Below are 17,154 nucleotides of genomic sequence, written 5' to 3' on the forward strand. Positions count from 1 at the left end.
CCCCTCCCTCCCTAGTCGGAATCGTTACTCTAAAGCTGGGGTAATTTGAAGGCAGTGCGGCCCAAGATCCTGAGTTCCTCTATCTGCAAAACCGAAGAGGCCTGGCAGCCCAGTGGGTCCACAGATCACTGGAGACTTCCAGACAGAACAGGATGTTGAGTGTGATGGCAGCCTGAACGGTCTACATCGGTGGAGGCTGAAGATGGAGACGTTTTATGGTCCCCTGCACACAGAGTAAGTTTCACGAGGGACGCCCTCCAACCACTTATTAGCATCAAGAGAGGAGAAAAGGAAGACAGTGAAGTCCTGCAGCCTGAATGTGGCTGGCTATTGGTCCAGTAGCTTGTTATTAAATCCACCTTCATTGGAGTTAAAAGTCAGGAGGAGGACGCCACCAGCAATGCCCGGGTGCCAGGAACGGACAGCCGAGCCCTGCGCCGGGCGAGGGCCGCCTGACCTCGCGTGAGCCCCAGGGACAAGGAGCGCGGGAGGCCGGCCTGGAAACTCTTCAATGGAGGCGGAAGGGAAGGTGGGCCGGAGAGAGGCGTCTTTGATGTAGATGAGTGAACCCCGCACCCGGCTTCCGGCTTCCCGCTCCGGGGCGCACCGCCCGCCCGTGGCCCTGACCCGCTCCGGGGCGCAGCACCATGACACCCGCCCGTGGCCCTGACCCGCTCCGGGGCGCAGCACCATGACACCCGCCCGTGGCCCTGACCCGCTCCGGGGCGCAGCACCATGACACCCGCCCTGTGGCCCTGTCCCGCTCCGGGCGCAGCACGCATGGCGCCCACCCGTGGCCCTGTCCCGCTCCGGGGCACACCGCCCACCGTGGCCCTGACCCGCTCCGGGGCGCACCGCCCGCCGTGGCCCTGACCCGCTCCGGGGCGCAGCGCCTGCCCGTGGCCCTGACCCGCTCCGGGGCGCACCGCCCGCCCGTGGCCCTGACCCACTCCGGGTAGCCAGGGGTCCCGCAGGAGACCTGAAGCGCTGCGCCCTCGCCTCTGCGTGGACAGCCGAGTTCTAAGCGAGGCTCACGCGGACGGAAGGAAGGCGAGGCCCCCATGCACCCCCTCTGTCTATTAACTGCCTAATGAACCGCGAGGCATGGAGTTTACGGAGAGCCCCAGGAAACCAGTGGCCAATTTTGCAACCAGCAGTCTCTTAACTTCGGCACAGCCTTTGCTAATTTTGCCTGGAAGTAGAGAGAAGCTTCCTAATTCCCGCATTTGCACACTTGCCTATTATCTATTGAAAGTGTCTTCCTCCCATCCATTGTGTCTCTCTGCAATTGTTATAAATGGATAGAATAGTCAAAAACTGTTCACATACGAAATTAAATTTTAATCACTTTGAAAACTGGCAGCATTGAAAAGCATTGATCTTGTGTGACCTATATAAGGCCAGGCCTAAATATAAGAGAATTGTCTCAAATGGGTTTGTGATACAGTCTTTTAAAAATGTGTAAGATAATTATGTAATGTTGAGTTACATAGTTTAGAGGCAATTTTAATGATGTTCAGTGTGCACCAGATAATTGATAATAATTATGGACTCTTAAGCTAGTGTTTCAAATCCTGTTAGGTATTAAACAAAGACTTTTTAAAATCAGCATAAAAAGGTGTATAAATTGGCAAACATACCTGCAATCCTAGGTACCTGGGGAGCAGAGAGGATCGTGGTGCCAGGCCGGCCTGGGTAAAGAAAGGTGTGTGAGACCCCTCTCAGAGGAAGAAGCCGGGTGTGGTAGCACTTGCCAGTCACCTCGCCTACCTCAGGACGCATAAATAGGAGGCTCGTGGTCCAAGCACAGGCACAGGTGCAAACTGAGAGCCTATCTTGAAAAGTAGGGGAGCAAAGAGGTCTGGAGTTGTGGTTCAGCAGCAGAGTATCTGCCTAGCAAGCGTGAGGCCCTAAGTTGAAGCCTGTATGCCACTACAAAAACAAAAGACTACACGAAAAATCTAAGGAGCTAACATGACTTCATGAGGCACTGGGACAAGCTTGTGTGACACCAACCACCCCACCTGTTGCCAAACACATGGGTCCTTACTCAGAGGTGAATGTGAACAGAATACTTGAATTCCAAGAAAAGCGTCTGTTCACTTTCTGGTTATTAGAAGGACATCACAGTAAAAATTTATTTCTACACAGACTCCTTAAAATCAACTGTGCTGGCAGAGAGGAAGAGAAAACAACCCTTTCAGACCTGGCTTTGCTGCCTTGAAGAAGGGCCTGCTCATGAAGACAAAGGAAAAACAGAACCAGGGAAAGTGCTGGGGTGCAGAGCTGAGTCTGTTTTCACCCACAATCACCAGGCAGGTAAGTAGAAAGGAAGGCTTCTTTCAGAAAGGGTAAAAGTCCTTTGACTGGAAGTCAGAGTAAGGATATGAGTTTCTGTGTTTAGTCTCTAACTTCAGCCTTTGAAAAAAGCTGTACCTGATCCTGAATCACCACCAGTCTCTCCTGATTAAATAGATCGGGAAAATGGGCAACGGGCCAGACGCATCTCAACAGCCAAGCTGCAACACTCAACTAGAAGAGAAACCAGAATGTGACTCTTCTGTTTCTTTTTCCTTTGTCTGTTTTAAAAGTGAAGACAGTAAGTAAGCATGCCATGCAGATGAAAATGACTCCCCAAACTGGCTAGGATCTTGTTATCTGTGGAAGCTGAGCCACGGGTTCCAGCTGAGTGAAGGTCGCAGGTGTCTTGGGGAATAAAAGTCTAAATGCTCCAACAGCTCTGCCCGAAAGGCCAGCAAGTCCTCAGCACAGGGCTGGACCTTTCCGCTACATTGTCTTGGTTTTGGCCAGATACCAATTTTAAACGGTAACATACAAGAAGGCGAGGCAGGTAAACCAACCCTTCACAAATTTTAAATGCTCTTTAGCTTTCTCAGCTCCACGCTGGTCTGGGTCTGGACTCATAAATGCTGGGGAGAGGGGCGTTAATTAACAATGAGCTGGCTGTGGGAGGTCACCGTGGCCCGGGCTGGACTCTGTGGTGCTCCACGCACACCGCTGTCAATCAAGGGCCTGTGGGCAGCTGGAATCTAGCTCTCAAAGGTAGCCTGGGGAAGACATTGTGGCCAGATCTCTGCTGGCCTGACATTTTCATTGAAAGTGCTTTTCATTTGCTCCATGGTAGGAGCCGTCGGCCTGCTTTAAAGTTCTAACATCTTAAATGTGGGAGCACCCTAGAATTTACAAATGCTATTCCTGTATTACCTCACACCAGCCTGAAACAAGCATGTGTGTAGGTGACGTAACAGAATGCTCAGGCTTAAGGAAGAAAATGGGTCTGAGCCAAGCCATCACACCACAAAGAATCAGGGCCTGGATTTCAAATCCAGTTTGGGCCCCACCACTTGGGAAGCACAAGGTACCCAGCCTACGCCAGGCCACAGAGCCCGCCCCACCCCAGCGTGCCTTCTATGTGCTTTGGAGGAGGCCTGGTAAAGTACATTTTGAAAGCAAAGTGAAATTTCAAAATCAGTAATTCCCGTTCAATTCTCCGCCTTCCGCATGTCTGCCCTGGAGAAGGTCAGTCCTGCACTGTTAGCCCTGTTATCAACACACCTGCTCAGCCCTGTGTTCTCATTCCTGGATTCTCACGCCCATGTTCTCAGCCCTGTGTTCTCAGCCCTGTAGTCTCTGTCCTGTATTCTCAGCCCTGAGTTTTCAGGCCTGGGTTCTCAGTTCTGTGTTCCCAGTCCTGAGTTCTCAGTCATGCATTGTGCTCAGCATAAATCCTGTTTGCTTTGGTGAGATTTCACTGCTCTTACTTTTTGTAGTACATGCCTTCCCCCAAAAGTAAATGGAGCCCAAACCCTTATTGTGCTTAATTTAAGTAATAAAGAGAAAACCTTGAGATGTGTTGAATGTGGTATATATTTAGAGTGGACGTCAGGTGGTTTATTGGAAAAATGAAGCAAGCATGGCAATACTAGATGCCTTCAGACTGCGCATGCACGGGTCGGATGCCGTCGGATTGCGCATGCGCGGGTCGGATGCCGTCGGACTGCGCATGCGCGGGTCGGATGCCGTCGGACTGCGCATGCATGGGCTCCCTTCCTAAGATGATTTTCTGGTTTAATTTTTCCATTTTTGTCATATGCAAATAAACTCAGCATGTTCATCCTCACTCGCACCCTTTGCTAGTTCTCTCCCATCTGTTTTATTTTCCTATCCGCCATTCTGTTCGTGTGTATTAATTACACCATGGGGATTCACTGTGATATTTTAGGGGTGTGAACAGTGTGTTTTGCTCATATCGCCCTCCCCATTGCTTCCTCTCCCCCTTCCCTTATTTCCTAACAGCTTTCATTCAGTTTCCTATGTCACCTCCACACATCATTATTCTAATTGTGCTTTATCTTGCTCACCCATGATAACAAATGCAGCAAAAATCAATTCGCTTTTCTCAAGAGAGGTGATTGGATAGTACCAACTAATATCACACTAAGACGGTTGCTACCTAAACATGGGGAATGATCCGTCCGTGTAAACTGCCCCACACGAGTGTGATGCACTAGAAAAGCTCCTATGAGCTCACCAACATTTATTCCAAGGACAAACTCAGATTTCAAGCCAGCTACCACCGCATTGCCGCCACTCATCTCCATGACTGCCCCTCCATCTCTCACCACACACACAAGTAAGTAAAGACAACCCAGGCCGGTTCAGGCATGCAAGTGGGGGTGTGATTGGGAGAGTTCTTACATTTTACCTAGAACCAACAACAAGTACACGGTATGCCTTGTATTATGTAAACAGGCAAACAGAGTTGAATCTAAGACATGTGGCATGTGTAAACACGTGTAACAGGCACCTAATCCATGTTCTCCAGGCTAGATATGGACGCATGAAACAGACTACGCTCACCTGAAAGGCATTCCACTTTACTTGACTCCTAAAGCTAAGCAGGCCTGCACACATTGGAAGCCAGGGCGTGAAGGAAGCCATGCCAGGAAAGATTTGTCTCCTCTTCAGTCTCAGCTACTACAATCCTTTCACTTTCATGGAGAAAACTAAGCCACGAAGTCAAGTTCTTGCACAGGGTGACACAATGATTTGGTTGTGGACACAAAGTAGATCCAGTGCTCTCTGCTAGTTCTCAGTGAAGATAAACTCAAAAATAACAACCACACAAATATATAGCTGTGGAAATTATTGCAGTCAATGTGCCCATTTACTTATACATAAAATATTTTTAACCCATTGGCAAAATTAACAGAAATCACTGTGCACGTGTACCCTGTGGCAAGTGAAAGGCCAAGGAGCTGAGGGAGATTGCACTTCTAGGTAGACTCTAAATATGACAAGAAAATGAAATGCATAAAAGTAGATTGGTATAACCATTTAATCCAAGAAAATTGAACAAAAAAATCCAATTAATCATACTTTTGGGGTTCTATTTTTATATGTGGCTTTATAAAGAGTGTGTTTTGTACACAAATCCTCTCCTGCTAATTGAAAACGTATTTTGAAGGAAATGCACCACTGAAACCGTTTATTCATTTCCAGCAACAGAGCCGATGACATTTGCAGAAATAGCTCTCCATTATCTACATTATATTACTTGGTAAATTTAGCAGAAAGAAGACGATGGAAAAATATGAAAACACAAAATGTGAAAATAATGACACTTTAATGTTGCACAAAAACCGTGACAGATGCAAAGCCACAGACAATCATCAAACTCCTGCCAGTCCATCTTTCATCTTCTCTCTCATCCCTCCACTATCAATTATTCCTAATAACCCCATCCTGCAAGGCTCATGGAAGCAGCAATAGCATACACAACTTGCCTCTAATCTATCCAAACTGGTCACTATCATCACCAAGGTCACTAGTATTACCCAAATTGTGAAGTATGGGCTTTACCTAAGTGAAAAAAAATTACAGTAAAATACAGACATGTCTTCAGTAATTATAATAGTGGTGGTATTTATTCTGACATTTATCTAACCATGCCTAATAGTATTTTGCTATACTTCAGGTGAGTGACTCATCATAAATCTCCCCATTGTTCTTTAGTCTCATAATATATTTTAAGAAGAGCTATATTGGTCTTTTTAGCATGGATCAATAAATATGAAAAGAACCCTAACCGATGCCCATTTGTCATTGTCAACTGTAGATAGATAGTCACCTACATACATACAAAAATGACACTGGGAAATTTCTTCCCTTAAAGAAACAAGACCGACTGGGTCATTAGGGCCTCGTTCACCATGTGATATCTGGAAGTCCTTCTCTACAGTACATTGAAGAAGAAATGCCTTACGCCACACACCAAAAGGCTCTCTCCTCTGGAAGACTGTGACTTCTGGTCTTGCAGAACCATGGAGAAGTAAAGAGCAGGCGAGGGAGGTGGCAAGCAGTTAGCACACACGTCTTGTTCTCTGGCGAGCCTGGGTATAGGAAGAGGCAGGGATGGATGAAGGGCAGGTACTTAAGAGGACCAAGGAACATAAGGGAGGGACAATCCTCTCCCTTGGTCTAGACCTTCCTCTTCTCTGCACCTATCACTAACAGAAACTGGATTTGTGGAAGAATTCGGTCCGACAGCTCCAACCTTTAGGATCTCCTGAGGAGGGGGAAGAGCAGCTCAGCTGAGACTATCTTTCTTGGAACTGATGTCTTTTCCACATCTTCTGTGAGTTTGGAGGCATCAACTGAATTCTCTTAGAGGCTATGTTCAGTGAACTTACAACTTACAGGAGAGGGTTAGGAGCAACAACAAGAAGAAAAAAAATCCTCCTTGTCAGATCTATTGGTCGTCACCTCCTTCATGCCTTGTCAATTACTTTTTGTGTATTCTTCCTCAAATATGTCAACAAGTTTTCATAGTGCGTTAATTGATGTCTTATTTTTAGTCCAAGGTTGGTTATTCTAAAGTTATATGTATTTCATGCCTTTTACCCAATTCCACTAGCAATGATTTAGATGTTTCTGAGGGATAAATAAATTTGAACTTGTACAGTTTCAGAGGGGAAAATTCCAACTTGCATAAATCCACTTCCAGTTTCAAAATTCTGAGTTCTACTATGCACAATTTTACATGGAAAATCCCACCTCTATTTTTCCACCACTAAGACAATAGATTTAAATTTCCTCCTTCCTAGAGGCACTTTGACTTCAAATAGAAGAAACTCTCATGGGCTAGATTAAACCACACAGGGGATTTTGTCATAACAACAGGAGAATAGCTGGGGATATGGCCTAGTGGCAAGAGAGCTTGCCTCCTATACATGAGGCCCTGGGTTCTATTCCCCAGCACCACATATACAGAAAACGGCCAGAAGTGGCGCTGTGGCTCAAGTGGCAGAGTGCTAGCCTTGAGCAAAAAGGAAGCCAGGGACAGTGCTCAGGCCCTGAGTCCAAGTCCCAGGACTGGCCAAAAAAAAAAAAAAAACAACAACAACAACAGGAGAATAGTTCTCAGAACTCATAAATGGCTGGATCACGGGAAAATACAAAATTTGCAACTGTGAAGTGTCAGAACATAAAGTTATTCATTTACTTTGGGGGAATTCATGGATTTACATTTGCTTCTCTCTGTATAATCTGTCTACTCATTCTGCCACTGAAAACTGTATTTTCCCCTTCCTAAGGAACAAATGCCTTACTGTATACCAGAAGCCTCTTTCCTTTGGAAGATTTTAGAAAACGTTTTACCCAAAATGAAAAATTCAGACACTTGCTCTGAGTATATCTCAGCTGAGCCTCAATCCCCTCCAGCCCAAACGGCTATGGTCAGGGTTTGAGAGTGGCACCAAGCGACACAAAAATATCTCAGACCAGAAGGGTCCAACGCAGTCAAGGCAAGGAACTTTTCAAAGAAAAGGATGGTAAGTGAGGTAAAGAGCCCCAAATATTAATATAATTGTTTGAAATACCATCAAATGCAGATAGTTTTGATGGAGAAGTGGGAACACAGAGGCATTTCTTTAGGATTAAGGAACTAGGAAGCAGGCAGATGTTCACAAGGGAAATACGGCAAGGCATCTAAATATGAAAAGAATTCAGATGTTAGTTTCCTTTAAAAAATGATCATCTAGCCAGGGGTTACTCGATCCTAGCAACTCAAGATATCTGAAAAATCTCAATTTGAAGCCAGCCTAGGCACACAAATCTAAGAGACACTCATCTCCAACTAGCCAGCGAGAGACAGGACGTAGAGGTGTGGCTCAAGTGACGGAGTGCCCAGAACAGTCAAGGCTCTACTCACACCTGTTACCCAGCACTGGAGAGGCGAAGGCAGGATGCTGGGCAACTTGGAGAGACTCCATCTTAACACCCCCAAAAGTCACCCAGGAGCTGGGGTCTGGAAGCTCACTGAATGCTTACGTCTCCACCATCCAGTAAGTGCTAATGTTGAAACCTCATCAGCCATGGAGTATAGCTACTGGAGAAGTACTCAGGGAAGAAACAGGATTTCCATGAATGGGATCAGCACCCTTCTAAGGGAGGCCCCGGGGGGGGGGGGGGCTGGGAACAAGTGGACCCTCCCTCGGAGCCGAGCCTGTGCTTGCAACCTGGGTCGCTTTACAATATCAATGACAGAAGGTGGAGCAGACAGAAAGAATGGCAACTAAACTCTGGTATCTACATGTAGGGCACCACAGAAAACTGCGTTGTGAATCACCTGCATGGCTTCTTGAGGAACTTCTCGAGAGGTGCTGTTCAGCTTCAGCCTGGTTTTGTTTATGCTTATATAACTAGGTATGCACGCTTGCTAATGACAATATTAGTTTTCAAACCCAGAGCAGTCAATCAGAAATAATAGTCTGTTTCTGAAACAAAGTATGAATCCTTAAATACCCCAAATGTATAATAAGTTGTCTATCATGCCTGAAGGAAAGTATTTCATTTTTTGATAAATAGTCAGAGCAACCTAAGATTGTATTTGGGGGATTTATGACAATGGATTTTTTTTTTTACTGTGTGAATGGGCTGCTGAATGTCGAGAAATTACATTTTCATATAGATTGCATTTTTCAAAAAGTCACATGATTTATCTCATTTGAATAAGTCAGGAAAACCCTAGGATACTAAATGTATGCCTTCATTTATTCCCTCTTGTCACTACCATATAGAATTTGCTTAAACAGTTGATACCTTCCAGGGAATGAGCTATTTTTTAATGTAAGAAAAACACAGACAATATGCCATTAACCTTTTCCACCATGGTTCAGAAAGGGGAAGAAGGCTGCACATTTTTTCACTCTCAGTTCATCTTTTGAGACTTCTAACAGTGCTTTAATGATAATTTTTAAGTATTTTTTAAAATGGTGTGATGATCTCTGAGAAGCAGTGTTAGTTGCATAGGCTATTCACTATTTTTTGTAATTAGCACACTCAGCAGAAATTCTTTTGTTTTTGTCTGCAGTGAGGACCAGACAAACACGGAAGAAGCCCCTGCTGCGACTGTGTAGGGATCGAGTGTGTCACACACCCTACTGTGTCCTTGGTGTTTGTGAAGTCACCGGAGTCTCCTGGTCAGTGGATGGGGGAAAAGAGCTCTATCCACACTTCAGAGATGAGAAACTGGTAGAAAAGAAGTACCTTGACCAAGGACTGACGGTAACAATTAGTAGAGCTAAGAATACAGGATGGAGTCTGTATATTTATCTGCTATATTATTTCATGAGTTCTCGAGACGAGTTTTAGTAACATGAAGAATTATCTTGTCTGATACCAGCAGCTCACCCCTGGAACCCTAGCTACTCAGGAGGCTGAGATCTGAGGATCACGGTTTGGAGCCAGCCCAGGCAGGAAAGTCTGTGATTCTTATCTCCAATTAGCCACAAAAATCCAGAAGTGGAGCTGTGGTTCGTGTGGTAGAGAGCCAGCCTTGAGTGACAAATCTCAGAGCCATCACTGGTACACACATATACATGCACCTACACACAAAAAACAGTCATCTTTAATTACCTGGACCCCAGGGAGTATGTATATCCTTGGTGGTATTCTGTTATTCCCAGGGTGTCTCCTCTCAAGAAGGTGAAAAGGCATGAAATGTGGAGGTATGGAGTTTGATAGTCACTAATTCTTCCTATTAGAAGTCTATGTAGAGATTCAGTACTTGGTCTTGTTATTTTAACTAAACTTGATCAGATTTTACCTCCCTTAAAGGTTGCATTTTCAAACTTTGGGTCTAGAACACAGAATCTAATTCTCAAAGCAAAGTTGGGCAGACTCTAGATCTGATCTCTAAATAATGGAAACGCAGAAAAATAGGAGTCCCCGATCCAGCCCGGCAAGGCGGAGCCCTGGGGCCCAACCCGGACCTCCTGCTGAGCACAGCCCACCAAGGCACCTCGATACTTCTGAATCCAAGTCACCAACATTTTCAGACCCAAAACCTCCACTTCGTTTTAATCTGTAATAATTCTTTACTTCGAGCATAAATGTAAGAGAATTTCCAGCTGAAATAGGCAATTCACAGTTTGTAGCTATCAACTCAATTCCAAGGGAGGCATTGAACCCTTCCAAACCCAAATCTCTTTTTGTAATTCTTGGATTTTTTTTTCCCCTAAAGCTGGACATACTTAGCATATCTTCATTGTAATAGAATATGAGTCTTAATGAAGTACTTACAATGCCCTATCCTTAAGCTCAGACAAAATACTCATACCATATTGTCAACTGACCGAGTTGTCATCTTCTTATCCTTCAAAGACTAATTTCCTGCCAATTTTGGATTACATTTCTATTGCATAATTACCAGAACCTTAGGAGTCTCTATATTCTTTGCAGACTTAATCAGATTTTCAATTTTACCTAATCACTTAGCGGTCTACAAGGACCGAGATGGCGGATGTCTGCCCTAAATGCTGGAACTTGTGCAATGAATGCACTAATGAAAGGCTTATTATATCTAAAACAGTTCCGTCTCTGTATTTTCATGACACTGGAGAAGGCTGTGTTCTCCAGACTGAGTATGTGTGCAAGCAACAAACAAAACAGACCATGGGGACTCACGACAGCGCTGGATCAGAGTCTTTCCCTGGTACCAAAACATTTCATTTTATAAGAACAGCAATTTTAATATTACCTTCCGTTGTAGTATAGAAATATTTATGTTGGTGTTTCTAACATGATTATAAGCACTTTAATTTTTATAGCACTCTCTTGATTCTCCCCATTGAGAACACGGGGGGCGGGAGGGGGGGGGCGGGCTCACTCCGCCCTCCAGAGGCAGAGGCCCCTCCAGCCCCGCTGAGTGTAGGGCGTACTGAGGAGGTGTAGGGGGTGCTCTCACCTAAGCTTCAGATAATCAGATCCAAGCCACACCGGCCCCAAAGATCAGCTCTGACCGCGGCCCTGGGGGCAGAGGTTCCCCCAGCCCAAGTCACCCTCACAGGCGCATCCACAACCTTCAAACCCTACCCGGGGAAGGGTTGGGTGCCGAGGGGATAGGAAAGGCACATGAGGGTCGTTTCCAGAAGTCTGCGCCAAGTCATTAGGCATCTACTGATGTGTTGGAATACCCTTATCATCACTAGGTGCTTGCCAATCCCCTTCATCCTCCCACACGCGCCAGCACCAGGGCCCACTTCTCCCGCGGCTTCTGACTTCACCTCGCTGAGCACTCCATGAGACCTTTACATAAGGTATCAAGTGCCTCCAATTAATCTGACACCAGCTTTGGAAAAGCGCTGTATATTTCAATTTTAAGATGTTCCCTTGTGGTTCTAGAGGAAAGGTGTGTCTACTAAACAGAGCAGGGTCGTTAGTGAAGATACACTATTTAACATCTATTTAAAACTGTGCTGACATGATGGACTGTGGCCTACTCAATTTTACGTACTGTGTATGTCAGATAGCTTCTTAAATCATCTCTGGAGCTGGCTATCATTCCTGAACAGGAAAGAGCCTCATCTCCCAGGGACAGGAGTAATCACTCCTCTGCCTCTCAAATCTCCACACTTCAACAGGAGATTAAGCGGAACTTTTGGAACACACGGTCCCTGACGGCCTTATCAGTAGGAGCTGAGCCTTCTGTCCTTGTTGGTGGTGCTGTTTTTCTTGCTTACAACCCAGTCTAGCAGTACATATATTGGTTTGAGGATGCATGATTAATAGTGTGAGCTGTTCACTAGAGTTTCTAATCTTCCTTTTCTTCTGAAAAGCTTTTCTCAGCTATCTGGCTCTGCCTTTCTTAAGTAGCGAAGTTTGAGGAGTCACAAGAGTAGACTACGTTTGTATCTAAGCCATGATATAATGGCAAGTGCTCACTGAAAGGAGACCCTAAGACAGTGACCAACGGCGGATCATTGGCAAAGGCTATCCACAAGGTATAATACTTAGCCTTGTAAAGCACTTTACATTCACTAATTATTTAATCCAATCATCTCCCCGTGGAGAATGTTTGGTAATGTGCTGTCCTTTGGATCAGAAGGTGAGCCTGCTGAGCGCGCACCCTTTCTTCCCCAGTGCTGGTTGTGGGTTGTTGCACTACCAGCAAGAAGGAAGCAGATCCTAGTTGGCATCCGAGCCTCCTGCCACCAAAAGCAGCCATCACTGGCAGCGAAGGGGTCAACCCACAGACCAGGCCAGGACAGTGGGCAGCCTTGGGAAGAGAGACTGCTGTCAGTCTCATTAGCTCCATGCACAAATCAGATTAACTACTTCCACAGGAGATAAGTCTGAATTTGTTTTTCTGTATTAAGCAAAGCTATAAAATTAGCATCATATGTTTAAATATCTGGCTGAGTCATGTGCCTACTAATCTAACCTTCTCAAGCTTCTAACCTTGACTGAAAGTAAGGAGCTGCAGCTAGCATTAATGGCACAAAGGAAGCCAACCCCATGGTATCAGACTTTGCAGAGACAGTGTATATGAATGAGGACTTCAGGACCAGAGTGAAAGAAGGGAAGGAATGACAAAGTCAAGAATGAAAACAGAACTCTAACAGTGATACAGAGATACAATGAGAAAATAAGTTTAAACCACATATATTTAAAACTAGTTTAGGTCTGCCAAACTCCTGTATAGGTGGAATATCTGTATTGTCAAAGCTTTGGAAGGGAAAAGAGACGTGGTTAGTCAGGCAGGACAATAAGCATGGCCAAGTCTGTGATCCTGGCCAATAAATGAAGTTTGGTCCTACATGTAGCTATGAGAAATGTCTGATCACAAAAATGAGGAAATGTTACTTATAAATGAATGAAGAGAACAGAAATATACAATGTCTTAAGTCAGTTTTTTTTGTTTGTTTTTTTTTTTTTGGCCAGTCCTGGGCCTTGGACTCAGGGCCTGAGCACTGTCCCTGGCTTCTTCCCGCTCAAGGCTAGCACTCTGCCACTTGAGCCACAGCGCCGCTTCTGGCCGTTTTCTGTATATGTGGTGCTGGGGAATCGAACCTGGGGCCTCGTGTATCTGAGGCAGGCACTCTTGCCACTAGGCTATATCCCCAGCCCTTAAGTCAGTTTTATGAGTTGTTCCTTCTATGCACAACCTTCCTTTCTTTCTATCTGTTGTGGAGGGATTCTTCACCCAAGTTTGAGGACTTAGTTTACAGAAACAAATCATAAAGTCAGATCTTCAGAGTTTTACCCACTTACGTAGCCCAGCTATAGAATCAGCCTAGGTGCCCAGAATATTTGTTCTACCAAAATTGAGCTAAGAGGACATAAACAGCCTGAATAGCTCATAAGCAAGCAATGAGATTGAAGCAATAATAATCTCCCAAAAAATAGAAGCTCAAGACTAGGTGGACTCACAATTGAACTCTACCACTCTGAAAGAAGGATTAGCACGAGAGCACCTCAAACTATTCCATGAAATAGAAAGAGAGTAAGCTTCCAATTTATTCTACAAAACCAGTGTTACCCTTGCTGTAGAACCTGATAAGACACAACAACAACAACCACCATCTAGGCCAATATCCTTGTTGAACATAGATGCGAAATTCCTCAAAAATGTTTGTTAAATTCAACAACACATTGAAAAAGATCACATACCATGGTCAAGCTGGTTTCATTCAATGAGTGCAAGGATGGTTCAATATATAAAATCAAATTAATAGAGCATATAAATGAAATCCAGGGCGAAATAATATAATCATTGCAACAGATTCAGAACATGTCTATGATAAAAGTCAATATACTCTCATAACATAAACCCTGAATAAATTAATTAGAGGAGAATCAAACCTCCAAATGGTACAAGATATAAACAAATCAATAGCCAAAATTATACTGCCCAGGAAAAACAGAAAGCACTCCTCTAGGATCAGGAACAAGACAAGGTGTCCACTCATTATAAACTCTTATTCAATACTATATTTAAAATTGAAGCAAGAGCAGCCAGGCAAGAAAAAAGTAGCAACGATACAAATAGAAAGGGAAGAAATCAAATCATTCCTGTTTGTAGATTATATAATCCTATACTTTGAAATCCTACATACTCTACCATACAACTTTTTTTTTTTTTGGGCCAGTCCTGGGCCTTGGACTCAGGGCCTAAGCACTGTCCCTGGCTTCTTCCCGCTCAAGGCTAGCACTCTGCCACTTGAGCCACAGCGCCGCTTCTGGCCGTTTTCTGTATATGTGGTGCTGGGGAATCGAACCTAGGGCCTCGGGTATACCGAGGCAGGCACTCTTGCCACTAGGCTATATCCCCAGCCCCTACCATACAACTTTTAGAACTTATAAATTCAGCAAACTCACAGGATACAAAATCAGCATACAAAAATCAATAACTTTTTATATGCCAGTAATAAAAATCACTGAGAAATAATTTAGGGCAATAGTCTCATTCACAATAGGAATAAGTTTAACCAAGGAGGGAAAGACCACTACAATGACAGAATTAACTACAAAGAAAGAAACGAAAGATATCATAAGCTGGAATTACTTCCCATACTCATAGATGGAGACTTAATGTTGTTTAAGATGCAAGGTAATCTCCACCAAAACATAAATGACATAATTCACAGAACAAGGAGGAAAATACAAATACTTCAAACTGCACATGGAAACACGAATGACTAGCCAAAGCAACCCTGAGAAAAATAGCAATTTTGGAGAAATCACAATATAAAATAAATGGACTTCAAATTATAGTAGAGAGCCATGGTAACAAAAACAGCAGAGAACTCACACAAAAATAGATATTTAGACCACTAATAGAATAGAAATACCCCCCTCCCCGAAAAAAACCCACAGGTACAGCTGGCTGATATTTAACAAAAATGCATGCTGTGTGTGTGTGTGTGTGTGAGAGAGAGAGAGAGAGAGAGAGAGAGAGAGAGAGAGAGTAAATAGTCCTGAGGAAACTATAGATATGGCACATAGAAAATTAAAATTATATCCCTATCTCTCACCCTGTCCAATAATTACTCAATATAAATAAAGGACCTTCATGTTAGATCAGAAGTTTGGAAATGACTAGAGGAAAAGCAGAAAAGTACTTTAAAATATTAGTATAAGTAACTGTTACCTGAATAAGACTCTAATAACTCATGAAATAAAAGCAATTGACATGGGAATGCATTACATTTCCTTAAAAAGCTTTTGCACAGTGAAGTAAATAATCCACAGAGCAAAGAGGCAGCCATGGAATGGGAGAAAAGCTTTAACTAGATGTTCACCAACAGAAGAATATACTTAGAATTTATAAAGAGCTCCAAAAAAATCAAAGACCAAGGGAATAATTACTCCAGTCAGTAGTGGGAAATAATCTGAACAGAGCCTTCTCAAAAGAAGAAATATACAGGGTCAATAACTACACTAAAAACATTCTTAATGTCCTTAGCCATTAAGAAAATACAAATCAAAACTGCATCTCTTCTCAGTCAGAATGGTCATTTTATAAGCAAATAAGTAAAGAAGTATTTACTCCTGGTGAAGACATAGGAAGTAAAGGAATTCATATATTTTTGGTTAGAAACAGCATTATTACAGCCACCACAGAAAACAGTATGGAAGTTCATCTTTTTAAAAACTAGACTAGAAATAGAATACTAGAGGATCCAGCTATTCAGCTATGCCACTTCTGAGTATATATGAAGGAAACAAAGAGACATCTGCACACACATTGACTGAAGCCAAGCTATAGAATCAGCCCAAGTACAATCAACAGATAAGTAAAAAATATGTGTGTGAGTGTGAGTGTGTGTATATGTGTGTATAACATACTTATTTTTATATATTACATATATGTATTTATGAATATCAGCCATAAAGAAAAATGGTACCATGTCATTTAATAGGAAAATGGGTGGTCTTAGAGGTCACTATGTTAAATGAAATAGTGCAGATACAGAAAGACAAATATCAATTGTGTTCTCTCATCTATGGACACTAAAATTGGTCAATATAAGCAGAAAGGAGTTGAGGGACTATTGGGTAAGGGAAAGCATATAGAGAGAGGGGGCAGAGAGGGCAGAGTAAGAGATAAGGGTAAGAGAGGGTAGTCAGAAATTGGTGATAACCAAAACCTGGCATGCACATGTATGGAAATGTCACTATGAAATCCATTCATAAGTACAATTAATATGCTGTCATAATTATAATAAAATGCACACAGGAAAATATCAAGAGAAGAGTTTTAAACTGTTACCACATTAAAACAACTTTCCCTAGGATCAATTTTACTTGTCAGAGCACCATGCAGGCAATAGCCATTGTACATATAAGTACATAATATAATGTACGATGTATAATGTACGTAGCTTGGGTAGAAACCTTTGGAAAACAGAGTCTGCTGGAGTTAAAGGCACTGCTTCTGAGCAAGGAACAAATAACCCTAAAGGTGCATTGGCCCTTGTTCTTTGTGCCTGGGCCTCATTTGCACAGTCCTAGGCTGAGACAACCTATCAGAGTTATGTGCAAAAGCAAGTCTCCTGGCAAGCAGACTGCAGGACAACCATGCTGCATTGCTTCATGATACCTTCCTTCCTGGAGAAAATTTTAATTGATTATCATTATGTATTTTATCATGTGCCAGTAAGGACAACAGCTTTCCAAATCAATATGTTCTCTGTAGCTCTTAGTTAAGAGTAAAGCATTTTATTTACAGTAATACTCTTCAGGTTTTTGGCACACTCATGGCTGGCTATATTGAAAGGCCAATCTAGATCTATTCTTTTATAGCCATAAGTGGTTTCCTGTCTCTGGAGCAGAATGCCATTTGCTTTT

This window comes from Perognathus longimembris, chromosome 6 (assembly GCF_023159225.1).
Source record: "Perognathus longimembris pacificus isolate PPM17 chromosome 6, ASM2315922v1, whole genome shotgun sequence".
Classification (NCBI taxonomy): domain Eukaryota; kingdom Metazoa; phylum Chordata; class Mammalia; order Rodentia; family Heteromyidae; genus Perognathus; species Perognathus longimembris.